Source organism: Nipponia nippon, unplaced genomic scaffold (assembly GCF_047370975.1).
Source record: "Nipponia nippon isolate SJK-2023a ecotype South Korea unplaced genomic scaffold, ASM4737097v1 scaffold_24, whole genome shotgun sequence".
NCBI lineage: Eukaryota > Metazoa > Chordata > Aves > Pelecaniformes > Threskiornithidae > Nipponia > Nipponia nippon.
In genome coordinates this window covers 1,571,996-1,587,165 of record NW_028262341.1, presented here as the reverse complement: position 1 = coordinate 1,587,165, position 15,170 = coordinate 1,571,996, and the positions used below count along the sequence as shown (strand labels likewise).

The 15,170-nt window shown below is 38.5% G+C and overlaps 1 protein-coding gene across 1 annotated transcript in view; it reads right to left on the bottom strand.

The window, feature by feature from the left end:
* XRCC4 (X-ray repair cross complementing 4) overlaps nucleotides 1-15,170 on the bottom strand; it is a 189,974-nt gene that overhangs the window by 45,795 nt on the left and 129,009 nt on the right. The window lies entirely within an intron of this gene.

Below are 15,170 nucleotides of genomic sequence, written 5' to 3'. Positions count from 1 at the left end.
CATAGCTCCTTTGCAGGCAAGATATTTCATAAATACTGACTGTTTAAAAAAAATAATACAGTCATTTTCCTCACCAAAACTGAAATCTAAACACTGCTGGCATAACACCTTGGGACAGTGAAACAAATGCTATTTATAACATCTAGCAGTAACCTAATATCATCAGGTATTCAAATAGATGCCTTCAGCTACAGCATTTCCCTAAAGCATTCAATCCTTTTAAAGACTTAGTTTTTGTGGTAGCGGTTAAAAAATGTTCCTTCTACTTGATTAAGAGAACCATTTCATTCCCTAAAGGTATCAGATGTTACCTGTCAGGAATAGGGACAAGAATTGAGCCTTGTTTCACAGAAGAAATATTAAAAACACTAGACAAAATCAGTGTCACTGCAATAAGTTGATGAAATACAGCATTTGGGAAACAGAGCTTTGGTTAAAAGCTTCTGGCTAAGACTTAATCCAGGAAACAGCAAAACCAATGCACACACACACACAAAAAAAAAAAAAAAAACACAAACAAAAAAACCCCAGCAAGCTGCTTGGAAAGGCTTTTAGAAGTTGATAAATGCTATCAGCAAAGTCTTGTGTTCTCTCATAGTCACAGAAGTAGACAGACTGGGAGTCACCGTGTCTAACCTCTCCAAACAGAAAGATTCAGTGTTGTTTTTAAGTGCTGACATAAGGTGAGGGCGGTAGCAGAAGGGACCTTCTGTACAGACTATGGGAAGAAACCAATCTGTTTGTAATTATTATTTTTATGGAACCAGTAACTTTATGCCTGATAAGTAATTAAGAAAAAAAATAAAAGAAACGAATGAGGACTTCTGTATCTCCTGTGCTGTAGGTCTGGGGTTTCTGAGGGGGTGAAAGATGAGTCAGATCATGACTCAAAGAGCTGTCATGCCGGCACAGGGGCAATTGAAAGCCACCTTCTGTCTTACCCTCAAAGTGGGTGATCTGGTCGCAGCAGTGCTGTAACATTAGTGATCTAATGGCCATAAATTCATGGAACATTAAAAAATCTTTGCCATAAACACACAAAGCCATAGAAATAGAAAAAGGATAAAAAAGCAAAGAAGGAGAAACCATGTGGATGCTCTCGCATGACACGGACCTTTTCAAAAGACTACTTGGCCATCCACACACAAGAACAGTGGGCAGAAAGCACCTCCAAAGCTGATCGTAGCCTTTGAACCAGACGTGGATTACGTTTCAGCCTGGGTCTGGATACACGAGACCTATAACCTCACACCTAAAGTGCTTTTTATAGTTCAGCAAGAAACATCAGTTGGGTCCTTATACTGATTTCAAAAGATCATGTCAAGTGTTGGGTGCAAAGCCTTGTAATTCCAGCGTGGACCTTCATTAATTTTAAAAATAAGATTGCTTCTGCAATGTTTCCAAGTAAGGTAAGAACTGCAGAAAGGTGGGGAAACCATATTCCACCCACGGAGCACAGCTCAAAGGCATTAAAAAAATTATCAGAAATGCACATGTTCACAAGAATAAGACTAGAGAAATGCAGCACTATTACAAAATGCCGTGTTGCAGTCCAAGGGCTTCTCTGCTCTGAATAATTTCTGGATTTTGGCAGGTACACATGCTAGTTTAATTTGCTTCTGCAAAACTTTGTTTACTGACAGTTCCTTCTTTCTTACCAATCAAAAAGCTGTTTTGAGCCACCACTTCCAACATTGTTAAAACATATACACAAACCTGAAAAGGATTTAATGTATGGCTGCCCCCTGGTTTTCCTCTTGAGGGCATATACAAAACAAAGACTTTGCAGATTATAAATATATCCAATATGAAATTACAGATTGAGAGCTGTCTGTCTAAAAATGGTCAGAAAAACAATGAAATAAATTAAAAGCTTTAAACTCTACACCATTACCATGAGAGGCAAATAGCCCTTATGCTAGGACTAAATCAAACAAGTCAATCTAAACTGTATGCAAATAAATTTTTCCTAGGGACAAAGATTTGAACTTGTCAGCTCTAGAGTTATTTGAAACACTGAAAAAAATTCCTACAAACAGTTTCAAAGAAAAAAAAGTCCTGAAATGGGTATCTAAATGTGGCAGTAAGATAATACTGTAAACAAATGCACAGTTGCAGAGTGAAACTTACAAATTTAATTATGCATGACTGCTAAATATTGGTTTTGTTGCTAAAGTAGTATCATAATCTGTAATAAGTGGAACAACAGTATATCTAATTTTATGGCACCTGTAAGAATAAAATTCTTTGATGTATGGTGCAGAGCACGGTTTTAAGAAAAAAAAATCATTCATTAATAAAGAAAAAAAATACACTTTCCAGAATATTTTCTGGTTTCAGAAACATATCCAGTTATAACTTTCTCTTCCCTATCCCCCACCTGCTTTTTTCTTAAACCTGTAAGATACACAGGAACTTTCTAACACTCAAACTTGAAGTAGATAAAAATAAATGTGTAATAGAACAAAATGAAATTACTGAATTTTCCATGAGGATATACAAGATCTTTTAGCCTAACTGTGTTAGTTACAGAGGACAGTAAAAAGTAATGTGAGAAAACCTTTTATATTTTTCTTTTTAGAAAGGTAGCCTTTGTCTCCCAAACGCACAAAACCTCCCAAAACCTAATCACCTGGAAAAGATAAAAAACATAAGGATTTCTACTGCCCACAACCTTAGATGAAACTCTATTGAGAGTGCTTAACCAGCAAAAGGAAAGGAAGGGCAATGTAAAAGCCGGAAAAAAGGAAATAGTGTGTTATCAAAGGACTATTAATTGCTCCCAAAGTAAGAGCAAGTGATGATCTTCTTCCTTTATTTACTTGGACTTTCAGCTGCCTAATCAAAGAAATGTTGTGTTGGTTGTGCTGAAAGAAAACTGTACCTTTTGTTTCAGTTATTGCCCACTAGACCTTAAGGGCTTTCATCGGATTGGTTTTATAGCTCACTACTGCACTTCAGAGAAGAAAGCAAGCAGCAGACAGCTCCCAATGTCAGCTTATATGGTTAGTAAACAGGAACAGGATTAGAGAGCACCACTCAGCTCACTGAAGTTTTGCGGCTGTTATTACTTACTTGGTCCTTCATCCAAAGCTGAAATTCCTAGTTATAGTAAATTTACTGCATTTGGAAATCTGACTTTCTAATTATAATTAGCTTTAATATTCAAGCCAATAGATCAAAAAAGCTAAACCAAAACATCTTTCCATATGGAAGGCTTAGATTACAGGTTTTGGGTACTTGCATTCCCTGCTCTCAAAGCAAAGCAGTTTGGCATGAACTACATTTCCAGCAGTCCTCTTGCAGCTAGTACCTGACTAAGTAAATAGAAAATGGTTTCTTACTGCCCTGCAGACCTCAGTATATTAGATTTTTGTCCTCAGATCTAAAACCTGGAAGAAGAAAAGATGGAACTGCACCTCCTCCTTTTATTCTTTGCTCCCTGCATCCCTCTCATACAATCTGCTTACCAAAGCCATGAAAGTATAGAAGGATCAAGTCCTCTTTCTATTCAGCGCAGTAAGTTTCATAATTTGCCTGCAGGCAGAATAGGAACAAGCAGCTTTTCAAAGTTTTTATGGCATAAAAGAATTCTTAAAACAGTAAAACTATTTTGGAAGAAATTTTCTAATTCCTGCTGTAAAGAGCAAAGATGTTCCAGATGATCTGTAAATAATATATAATGTATGCTGATTTTTTTCCTCTATATTTGCCTTATTCTGCCTTTTTAAGACTTTCTCAACATTAAAAACAGAGCCTATTTCTAATAACAGATACCATTACAGAATGCATGTGTACTGTCTGAAAACAACCGCAAGCACATTTCTCAGAGCATGTAAGACTTTATAGTTATTTCTGTCCAAGATGAGGCCTACAGGAGTGAAGAAAACCTACAATGATACTTTGTACAAAAATTTTTTATTCCAGATGTTTACTGTACTGCAGATGTTATAGGTTTATTCCTTTTCTTAGATGCTGACTGAACACAGCAAATCGTTCCCCTGGGAGTTTGCGAGCCAAGGCACACACAAGTATCCCAGTTAACGTCTGCCTGCATCCCTAGGAATCCAGATACCGTTAAAAAAGCCAGTCTTAAGGGGCTGACAAAGCTCATGCTTTACTGAACCTGACCACAATTCTGGCATCTCTGTGAAACAAACACAGAGAAAATGGGCAATTTATGAAAAAGCTTGCAGCACAACAGCATCAGCTCCAGGTCAAACTCTGTTATTTTATCCCCCCCCTCACCCCCCACCTTTTACCTCAGCTGAAGAGAGGAGTAGTGAGATGAAAGAGGAGTAATCAGGCACACTAAAAGCGCTTAACTAGCAGAGATGGGGCAGGAACACTTGCCGCAGCTATAACAGGAAGCACCACCACCCAAACCTGTCCTGACAAAGGCAGCTCTGTCGGTCTATTTACTTTTCCCAGTTTGTCTTGCTTTGTGCCTTTGATAAACTGTCAGGACTAGCTCCTGCAAGGACTATATTCCCCCAAAAAACACTCTCTGCCAGCCTCATATATGGTACAGTTTCTTGTGCTTCAGAAGCCTGCAGTTCTCGTACGAACTCTTCATGCTTTCCATAATAATTTTAAATACTTTTCGCATTATTTCTCCAGCTCTGCTGTGTACAGACTGAGCAGCGCTACAAATCCTGCCCTACAACATTACTTGCTCTTAGCTGGTGCTGCAATCTTGTGGGTTAAGTTGCAGAAATATTAAAAATACCGATCAGATAGCTGATGCCAAACATGGTACCAGTGTACGCACAAAACAGACTTTACCAACGTTACCGTGGCACTGAAATAAAGCAAATTTTAAATCAGATTACTTTAGCTCATTTGGCTCCAAACAAACAAAATGCTCAGGTTTCTCAGCTCCAGAGACCTTTTTTTAAAAGCTGATCAGTCTGAACTACCTACCAGAAATTAACACTATCAGCAAGCTTATAGACCAGGACATCTATTTGATAAAATAACATTTTTGAAAGGTCTTGAAATAGTCAGGACTTTTCTATTTTTGAAACACCCAGGAAGAGCAATGGGAGAACAATTCCTCAGGTAGAGGCTCTTGTGCTATAAAACTGCCTCCCTGGGCTCCAGCTTTGTCTCCTCTGGAGCTGGGGAAAGCTGCAGCCCAAAAAGGGACAGTTGTGGAGTAAGAGTGTCATTCAGGGACTTGTGCAATACCACTGCTCTTTAAATTCACTTATTAAATGAATAGTTTATTTTGCAATAATTTGTCTGCGTAATCAAGCTTACAGCAAGGCCTAGAATACAAGAACTGTTAATACCAGGGTGACTAAGCCATCCACTTGCAAAAGCCAGAGAGAGAATGGGAATAAAATGCATGTCTGAGGACGGGAAATGTTCCACACTGAGAGCACAGAGTGGCCTTTTTTCTGAATAACGATGAGTGCTCCGCAGCTGCCCTGGCCTCATTATAGTCATTCTGTTGAAATTCAAACTTCCTATCCTGACACTTTCTTAGGAAGGTGAAGGAAGAGGTTTTTAAACTTGCCAGTCATGGACGATTAGACATCTTCCTTCCACTAATAATTAAGGGGAGTTAGATTCCTAAACAGTACTCGTGCTCTCCAAAACCTCACTCCTAGGAATGCAGCTTCTGGCAAGCAGTTCTTATGTTGAATAATTTCACCTGCCCATTTTCACTCACCACCCCTGTGAGCTTCAACAGCTACAGTTCAAAATCAGAGCTCACCTCTGGCAAGCCTGAAACAGATTAGTGATAAATTGCTTCTCCTCCTAGTAAGCAATTTTCAGCACATTATTCTGGTCAATTCACTAGGTGACTGTTCCCCCTAGAAAGACGCAGGGACCTGAGGGAATGAAGATGAAAGCTTTCTTCTCTGTAGATAAACATGGTACATTCTTAATTCATTAAGATCCTCATCTAACTCCTCTAAAAACAATAGACTGCTCACAATGCTCTTTTAATGGCAATTATAGTAGATTACCAGCAGGTATAAATTCAAAGATAATCCATATTTGAGATTTAGTACTTCCCCACAGCTGCACTGCAAGTATTGTCTGTCTGTCATCAGCATTTCTGAGCATTTCTTGTTGTATTATTATGCTTTCACTAACCTAAAGTAGCAATGCAAATACTTATGCCCAGTGCAGTTCAAACTGATGGTTTCAGTGGGACATCACACAGGTGCTGATTTCTCCACCACACACCAGCTTGAAGTATCACATTCCAGCATCCTGTTCTTGATGTCACTGAAACTGTTCCCATTTATGCCAAGAGTGCAGCCTATGCTTTAATATTCTGCCATAAAAGCTTTTCCCTTAGGAAGAAGACACATTCCCTTCCAAATCAACGGTGGCTTCCTGAGAAGGTGGGGTTTCTCAGAAGTGCAATCTGCAGAGACATGATGGACCACTGCTACATGACTACACAAGACCTACTGTTCTCATCTCACACCATCCCTGGATTCTTGCAGTCTTTCAGGGAGCCACAGGACACAGCGGCTTCCTATCTTCTCTTGTTTCCATCTATTTGAATGGATGTCATAGGCTAAATTCCAAATCAGGATGAAATTAGATTGTTGCCACTGACTTTGGGGTTGACTTTAAGCTTTTGCAGACTGCCACTTTATGAAGTTATCTTTTGATGAAAGTCCTAATGTTTTGTGTGACTGCAGGAAGGGAGATCGGTAATCGTATTTTCCATCATTATTCTTTCATGCTGGAGAACAAAATGCCTTTTTGTTTCCCAAACAAAAAACTTCACACTATGTAAAAGAAATACAGATGAAATTTTGCTTAGACCCAAAAAATACCTTTCTTTACCAAAGCCCTGCAGGTTATCTAAGAATTGCAATCTTATGATTTTGGTCACATCTTTTCTCACCCAGAAAAATCCCCTATGAAAATAATTCCTGTGAAATGTATAATAAGAAATTTAAATTTCAATCCACAAAAGTCAAAATCTAGTAGTTTACTCCAGCTCCATGGAGTTACGGCATTGCCCAACATCAGAGCTGCATTCTGAAATAACAGAGGATTCAGTCCTCCAGAATTAATATTTTTATGCTTACCATCTTTCTGACTAAGAATCTCAGAAAGGCATACACACAATGAAACAGTGTGACTAAAAAAAGAGGAAACCAGAGGTCCTATGAAAGTATTCTTGGAGGTAAGCCCACTGCAGTAGCTCAGTATGTACCTGACTGATGTGTGTATAAACAAACCATTCAAAGGCTAAAAGCAGGTCCACGTCCAAACAATTTTTACAACTGATGAAACTAAGTGAGGAGGCTGTGTCCATACATCAAAGGAAAAATATTTATTTCAGACTTGATAAATATCTATACTCATCCATTTTATCACACTGTATTCATCATGTGGTTGCTATAAAGAATTTTTTCCCTAATCCAAGTGATTCCCTTTCTATAGGCTCATTCTCTCATGCTTAGTACTCTGTTAAGTATGTATTTTTTTCAGACAATGAGCTGCATGTAGTTTTTTCATTACTAGAACAGCAAATGGACGCATAAGAAATCTTCAGCCTTCTCGTTAGGGCTACAAGGGCACCATATCATAGAATCATAGAATCGTCAAGGTTGGAAAAGACCCTTAAGATCATCAAGTCCAACCGTTAACCTAGCACTGCCAAGTCCACCACTAAACCATGTCCTCGAGCACCACGTCTACCCTTCTTTTAAATACCTCCAAGGATGGAGACTCAACCACTTCCCTGGGCAGCCTGTTCCAATGCCTAACCACCCTTTCGGTGAAGAAGTTGTTCCTAATATCCAACCTAAACCTCCCCTGGCGCAGCTTGAGGCCGTTTCCTCTCATCCTATCGCTTGTTACTAGGGAGAAGAGACTGACCCCCACCTCGCTACAACCTCCTTTCAGGTAGTTGTAGACAGCAATAAGGTCTCCCCTCAGCCTCCTCTTCTCCAGACTAAACAACCCCAGCTCCCTCAGCCGATCCTCATAAGACTTGTGCTCTAGACCCTTCACCAACTTTGTTGCCCTTCTTTGGACACGCTCCAGCACCTCGATGTCCTTCTTGGAGTGAGGGACCCAAAACTGAACACAGTACTCGAGGTACGGCCTCACCAGTGCCCAGTACAGGGGCACTATAACCTCCCTGGTCCTGCTGGCCACACTATTCCTGATACAAGCCATCTGTATAATAGCTTTGCATCATTTAATATCATCAATAATTGTACAGTGTACTAGAATACACGGTACAATAAAATTAGTCCAAGATATCTCTGGTGCATTCAAAGAAAAAATATTTGCGTTTTCTGAATGTAAAGAGAAAATTGTAAACTGCAAACAGTTAACCTTCTGTGTTGATTAGTAAGTCTAGGGAGAACGTCATGCATGCAATATTTATGCCTCCGTTCTTTGTATTTCAGAGGTAAGTATATAAAATACCTGAAATACCATAGCAATTGTCAGACTGGGCTTTGGAGATTATGTAAAAGACAACTCCATTGATACGAAAGAGACTATAAATAAAAACACATGATAGATTTCATTGATCTAACGCCCTCTGAATGCATAACTCATCAAGGTGTTTGAGAACATTTAGATGCCTTGTTTGAACAGCAATCCACGTCTGTCAGTAATTTGAATTTTAAATTCTTGCATTAGCTTCAGGGAGAAGCAGTGGGTGTACTCAGCCGGCTAGAGGTATGGGGAAGGAGAGATAAGAAACATTAAAATAGAAAAGCAAGAAAAAGTGTCTATTTCAAAGTGTGTATTGTTAATTAACAGATTATGAGCCAAAAAGAAAATGCATAAATATTCCAGTGACAGGGTTCACAGTTTAAAAGTAGATTTCTCATAATTCAAAACAACTCTAGCAGACATTTTTTCTAGCAAATACCTGCTTTTTCAGTTCATGAAGTACTTTTCCCTGGTTTTTGAATGCAGGCAAAATACACTTTATTTAAGACTGAATCTTTTGTTAGTAAAATCCATACTAATTTGTCTAATGATCAGTTGCTGGCCAATGACAACAAGCAACACATTATGTCTGAAATGCACGGAATACACTTATTTGTCCTGAACTAGGTTTGAGCCTACAGTAATCGCAGGAAGCTACTCAAATAGGTGTATGCACCAATGTACCATGGTGAGATAAATGCCTGACTGATCAGATTAGATGAGTGATCCTACCAGGCACTGGCTTGTGACACAATTAATGCAGTGCTGTGTGGTCCTCAGGAGGACCAGGAGGTATCTTGTTCTATGGATTCATAAAGGCTCCAAGAGGTCTTATGCCTACAAGGGAACACCTATTCACAGTTGAAGAAGAGGTACTCTACTCTTAATCAGATCTGTACACTGATAAGCAAGGAAAACGATTGCCCCACTATAACTGGTTTTGGCAAGTGTCTAATGCATTCAAAGTATACAAAGAGTGAAATATATCTAGCTTTGGAGTCTACGTATCAGAGTAAAGGGATGCAATGAAAACTGTACACTCTAAGCCAGCTTCTCTAGCACAGGACAACCATGTATTGTACATCTTAGTTATTTGTCACGCACAGAAAACGCTTCCCCAGTTGGATGGATGGAGGATTTGACTAGCCTAAGTAAAAGACACAGATGGACTGGATTATTTCCCTACAGTTGCCACTACATCCTTAAATCATCCAATCATCATTGATCTGGTAAGCAGGATAGATAAGCCATAGCTCAGCTGAGACCTCATCTGTTTGTCTCCTTCAACCTGAGAAAGCTCAGCAACCTTCCCACAGTAAAGGGATACTGAAGTACTCTGTAGGACAGCCTACAGTTTATATACGATAGCCACCCACCTGAAATAAGCAGGAGCAAGAAGGAATATTCCTGGGAGGAGGAGGCTGGACTATATTTATTACTGTCTTCACAGCATCAGAAAAAATGAAGTTGCACAAGATGGATACTATTCAAATTTTGTCATAACTTGTGACTTTGGGAACCTCCCAACAGGCAAAGTCTAGTGTGGTAGAACATTGACAGCCATCTCCCTAACACAGAAGGTATGACAGAAGGTGGTGAGCATAAAGAAATGGTCAGGTCCAGCCAGCAACACGACACAACTTCAGCTTTGGGAAAGGAGAAGGAAACTATCAGGCTCTACACCTCTAGCCTCCTAGCAGTTTGCTTAATGCAGTCTCTAAACAGACAAAGAATTTTTCTGTACCCTATCTATATGCATTCACTTCTTATGCCTAATTATGTTTTCTTCAGAAGTGCTTTTTAATAAAATTGAAGCCTGCTGTTTAAGCCCTTGTCACACACCTGTGCCATCCTTGTGATGTCCGTTCATTTATAATTAAACACTAGAGAGCTTTATGATCTGTCAGTCATCCTTTATCTAGGAGCTTGTCCTATTTATCCAATTAAACACGTATACATTGCCAACATATTATACTTTTTCTTGAATACTTGCCTGGTGCTGAAGTCCTGTACCATTTCCTTTAACTTGTGTACATTAAAATCTAGAGCACAATTCTTCCAAAATCGAGAAGTGTTATAATAAAAACAGTAGCTTCAGAGTCGGTATTATCTATGAGTTCTCATGTAAGCTTCATATACAGATTGAATATGGAATGGCTATTGTATATGTGGATTACCCCTTTAGTTCCCTTTCAAGTTAATATAAATTTTATTGTAATTTATCTGACAGCTTTGTTACTGGCAGAAGAATTCATTTTCCTGAAAGATAAAGAACAGTGAGAAAATAAAAGCAGTACCGTATTGAAAATGATATAAAATAAGGAAGGAGAATGAAACAGTATAAATTTAAATTTTCCTGTTTCTGAGAAGAAAAAGACAGAAGTCTACGGACATGTCTTGCTCACGCATTTGTAATAAAACTTTAATTTGTCAATTATGTCCAAGTAATATCCTGTCCTGCAGCACAGATTCCTTCCCTGGCTAACTAAAAATTAATTTTGCATAGTGTAAAATGGTCTTTTGAAAAAAAAAAACAAAACACAAAAAACAACCAACCACCTTCTTCTCTAAGACTGGTAAATTCTTCTCTGCCAATAGATCCATGATAACACTACTGAAGAATTGACGTTAATAATGTCTGTAAGAACTTACTAAAGACTGAGGACCCTAATTATGTTCTGTCACTCTCCTGACCTTATTTAATTTCTTCTATACTACAGAGTCTAAGTATAAAGAGTATCAGGCTTCCAAGACTATAAATCTTGTCATCAAAGCTTAGAAATCATCTTGAATATTCATTCAGAAATTTTTAGTTCAAATGTGATCTCACACTACCCACATGATTCAATACATTTGAATCAATAACATATAAATTGATTTATAAAATTTTTGAAATCTCTGGATGAGCTTGGTCTACTTAGAGCCCACTTAACAACTAAAATATCTATTTGGTCTACATAGTTTCTAGGAATGCCTAACTTTACAAGTATCTAAAATGATTAAGCAGCTTCCTAGATAGCCTTAAAGTTCCTTGGGAACTTACCATTAGCTGCGCATATGTGTCCTGGAGTACCCTTGCACTGAGCTCTGATGTAATCTGGAACTAGCAGGCAAGCCTCAGAACTATCAACAGAATCTTCTAGAGAAGCACAGAAACTTAGATGAAGTCAAATGAAATTAATTTTAAGCTTGACATCACACCACATAGTGCCCCCTTTTTCTCCAAAGTCTAGATGAGAATACTTGCCTAGTGAGACTCAGGATGCTAGACTCTACACAGCCTGGGAGACTGAACTACATCTGTTTTCCAGGAGATGGTCCAAAGCCAGCAGCTTTCCATTCAGATGGAAGAACCTAACTTTTCCTATTGGTTCCCTAGAGTCCCCTGAGGGACTAAGTAGCAGTTCACGGAGACTGTGCTGAATCTAAGCTAGATGAATCAGATTATTCTTCACAGTTCTTCCATGGTACCTACTTTTGTCAATTAACCCTGTAAGAAATTTAGGCTAATACATCTGTTGGACAGGACCTACCTTATCTTGGGCCAGACCTAAAACTGAGGTGAGGTAATTGCGTCAATTAGACACCATAAATGGAGTAGACTGGATTCCAAAAACTATTCTAAGATGCTGCTGACAAGGTTATGAGCTGCGTCAAGAAAAAACTTGCAGCAGTGGATCTTATGTCTGTGTTTCCATCTTGTACATCTAAATGTTTAGGTGGAACTGCTCAGAAAAACAATCTGACTTCTCTTTTCTTCCTTGTTTCTTCACATATATTAAGGCAGTCACATTTTGCTTTAGCAGACAATAGAGACTGTGTTACAGGAGACAACACACTTTTGTAAGAACATACAATGGAAGAATAATATTTGGAGATGTCAGGTGATGGCAAGTTAACCTACACACAGGTGCACCTTTATGCAGACAGTGTTAGGCTCCACTTCGGTTCATTTTCTGAATTCCATGTCAAATTGACTAAATCTAACAACTGGGAAGTTTTCAAGATGAAAAGCACTTGTCAACATGACTCAGCCAAGGAATATATTTAAAAGCAGAGAACTCAATTACATTTGGAATGTCTGTGTCTTGCTAAGCAATTTTAGGTGTGACAGAAATTTTAATGCTAATGATTTGGAAGTCCTAACTGAGACTCAACTTTTTAATGCTAAGATAACAGCATTTAAATAAATACCAGATGAATGCTTTAAAACTAAATACTACGCTTAATTAGTACTCAAGACAGGAATGTCTAGTAAAAAAGTGAAGATGTAAAACAAAAATACGAAAAGCCAGCTTAATACAGGAAGATTCAAGTCATGAGAAAGGCTTGCACAGAATACGCAAACTTACCTGGCCAACAACATTCAAGTGTGCTTACCATTTATCAAAATTGATACTGAACTTTACTAATACAAATGTCCCTCAAATTAGCATTTTCTTTCACTCGCATATTTCTCTACTGAATAGAAACATCTTTCAGTTGACATATCATGAAGCTTAAATGGTGTTTGGAAAATTCTTCTCAAGCACTCAGTGTGGCTCAACTTTGTTCTTAAAGGAGATCTGCCACTGATTTGAAAGCTGAGCTAACTTTCAAGGCATTTGAAAAGCACTTTCAGTGCTCTAAAAGGGCAGGTCATTTTGCAGTCTTCTTTATCTTGTCAGCTGCAAAAATTCTGATCAGTCAAATGCTAACACCAGAAGATGTACAGGCCAGTAACACATAGCATCATATTCAGTATGACCTATCAGTCAAATGCTAACACCAGAAGATGTACAGGCCAATAACACATAGCATCATATTCAGTATGACCTATCAGTCAAATGCTAACACCAGAAGATGTACAGGCCAATAACACATAGCATCATATTCAGTATGACCTATCTACATATGAGCTGGTTTTGCAAAGGGACCTCAGCAACAGCAAGCTTAGAACTAATGAAGAAATAAGTTGTATCTTTTTAGCTTGGCTAAAGGAGAACATGTTCGGACACAGGAGTCAGTGCAGAACTGGGAGTGGTATGCAAGAAACTGTGAAAAAGAGGAATGCCTGGCTAACACTGTCTTAGGGTAACATGAAACATTGACTTTTTTGTAAATCTAGCCTAAGAAAAGGTTATAACAGCATCAGAAACATCTCAACCTTGCAAATCATTTCATTAGAGACATTGTGAACTTAGGATTGTGGTCTCTGGCAACATCCTGCACCAAGTCATACTGAATAAACAGTCTAACAAGCATTCATATTTCTGTCCTAACATGTGATGGTTGATTTGTTATTATTTAGAGCAGAAAAGGTGTAGATGCATGTCAGGTATGCAGAAGGCCATCGTTATACGCCTCTCAAGTGTTATGCTGGATAGGAGAAAGTAGGAAGACAAATAGAAGACTTACACAAAAGAGTGACTAAAGACTCAGTTGGGCAACACTATATCCCTCTAACACGAAATACTATGTCACTACAACCCCTCCAGCTCTTACAATCCCGTCCCCATTTATTTCAGTGCCTTGACATAATTTTTCTAAGTCTCCTGCTATATACATAAATCTTTCTCATTTCCTCATACTCCTATTGCAAAACAACCGTGTACTTTACCTCCCCACCAGCGTGCTCTCAGCACCAAAGATGCTAACAGGACAAAACCGATGTGGTGCAACTGTAGGCATATCATAAGAACCGTGGTCATGCTGTTTGTTTGGCTAATGGTGGTACACTTGAACTCATGGGCAGCCAGATCAGTAAGTATTATCTGTGTTTAGACTCGTCAGCCATCACCTGCTCACAAAGGGGCAAACAGGACATTGCTCTGCGGCGGCTCGTTGGCCCAACCAACCACTGTTGCTCCCATCTTTGGGAAATACAACACATACCCTGATGGTAAGTTGCATAAACTTGATCTATACTGTAGAAAGACTGTTTTGCTCCCCTCTGCTCCTGTTCTTTCCCTTGCTTCTCGCCCACACCACTATCACTGGTTGGGGGATACTAGTTTGGAAGTTTTGCTTATACTAGCTCTGCAATTGCTCTGAGTAGCACTGATAACAAGTTGATGTTTTGGCTCTTTTTAAAACTTTGAATCTAAGAGCTCACAAAGTATTCTGAATCCTTTAAAGAGTCAACAGGGAACTCATCATATCCTGATGATATTTTATTTTTATTTGGAGATCTGTTTGTGTTTTCAAATCTGTTTTTACTTTAACCGAAATAGCTGTTCAGTTTCTATCACTTTGGATTTTGTCAACACAACTGGGTATAATCTGATTTTTTTTCTGATTGAACATTTTCAGGCAATGTGGTAGCTACACAGATATATAACTAAAGGGGAGTATTTACATACTGGGGGATTCTTTCTTAACCTGATGTTTCAGTACAGCTTGACAGTGATCCAGGACCTGAGCAGAAAAATAATTCTGTATTTGTGATCAACAGCAAATACAGTAGATATACTATTTGTAGAAATGTTTTATTACTTAGTGGTGTATTTTAGCTTAAAGGCTTGAAGAGGTTCTTTACAAAAATATATAATTTTTCAGGATACTTCAATAAAAATAGAATTTTGTTCAGGTAGTTTAATAGTTACCCAGGGACCAATTCCAGAGAGACAAAAGCAATAATAGTCTGGATGGTTCACATCACCACTAGAAACTAAATGACATGATTTATCATCACTTTACTTCAGTTTTACACTTGTGCAACTTCAAGGTTTAGCGAGTTGCGCCGGAACATTGAAGTG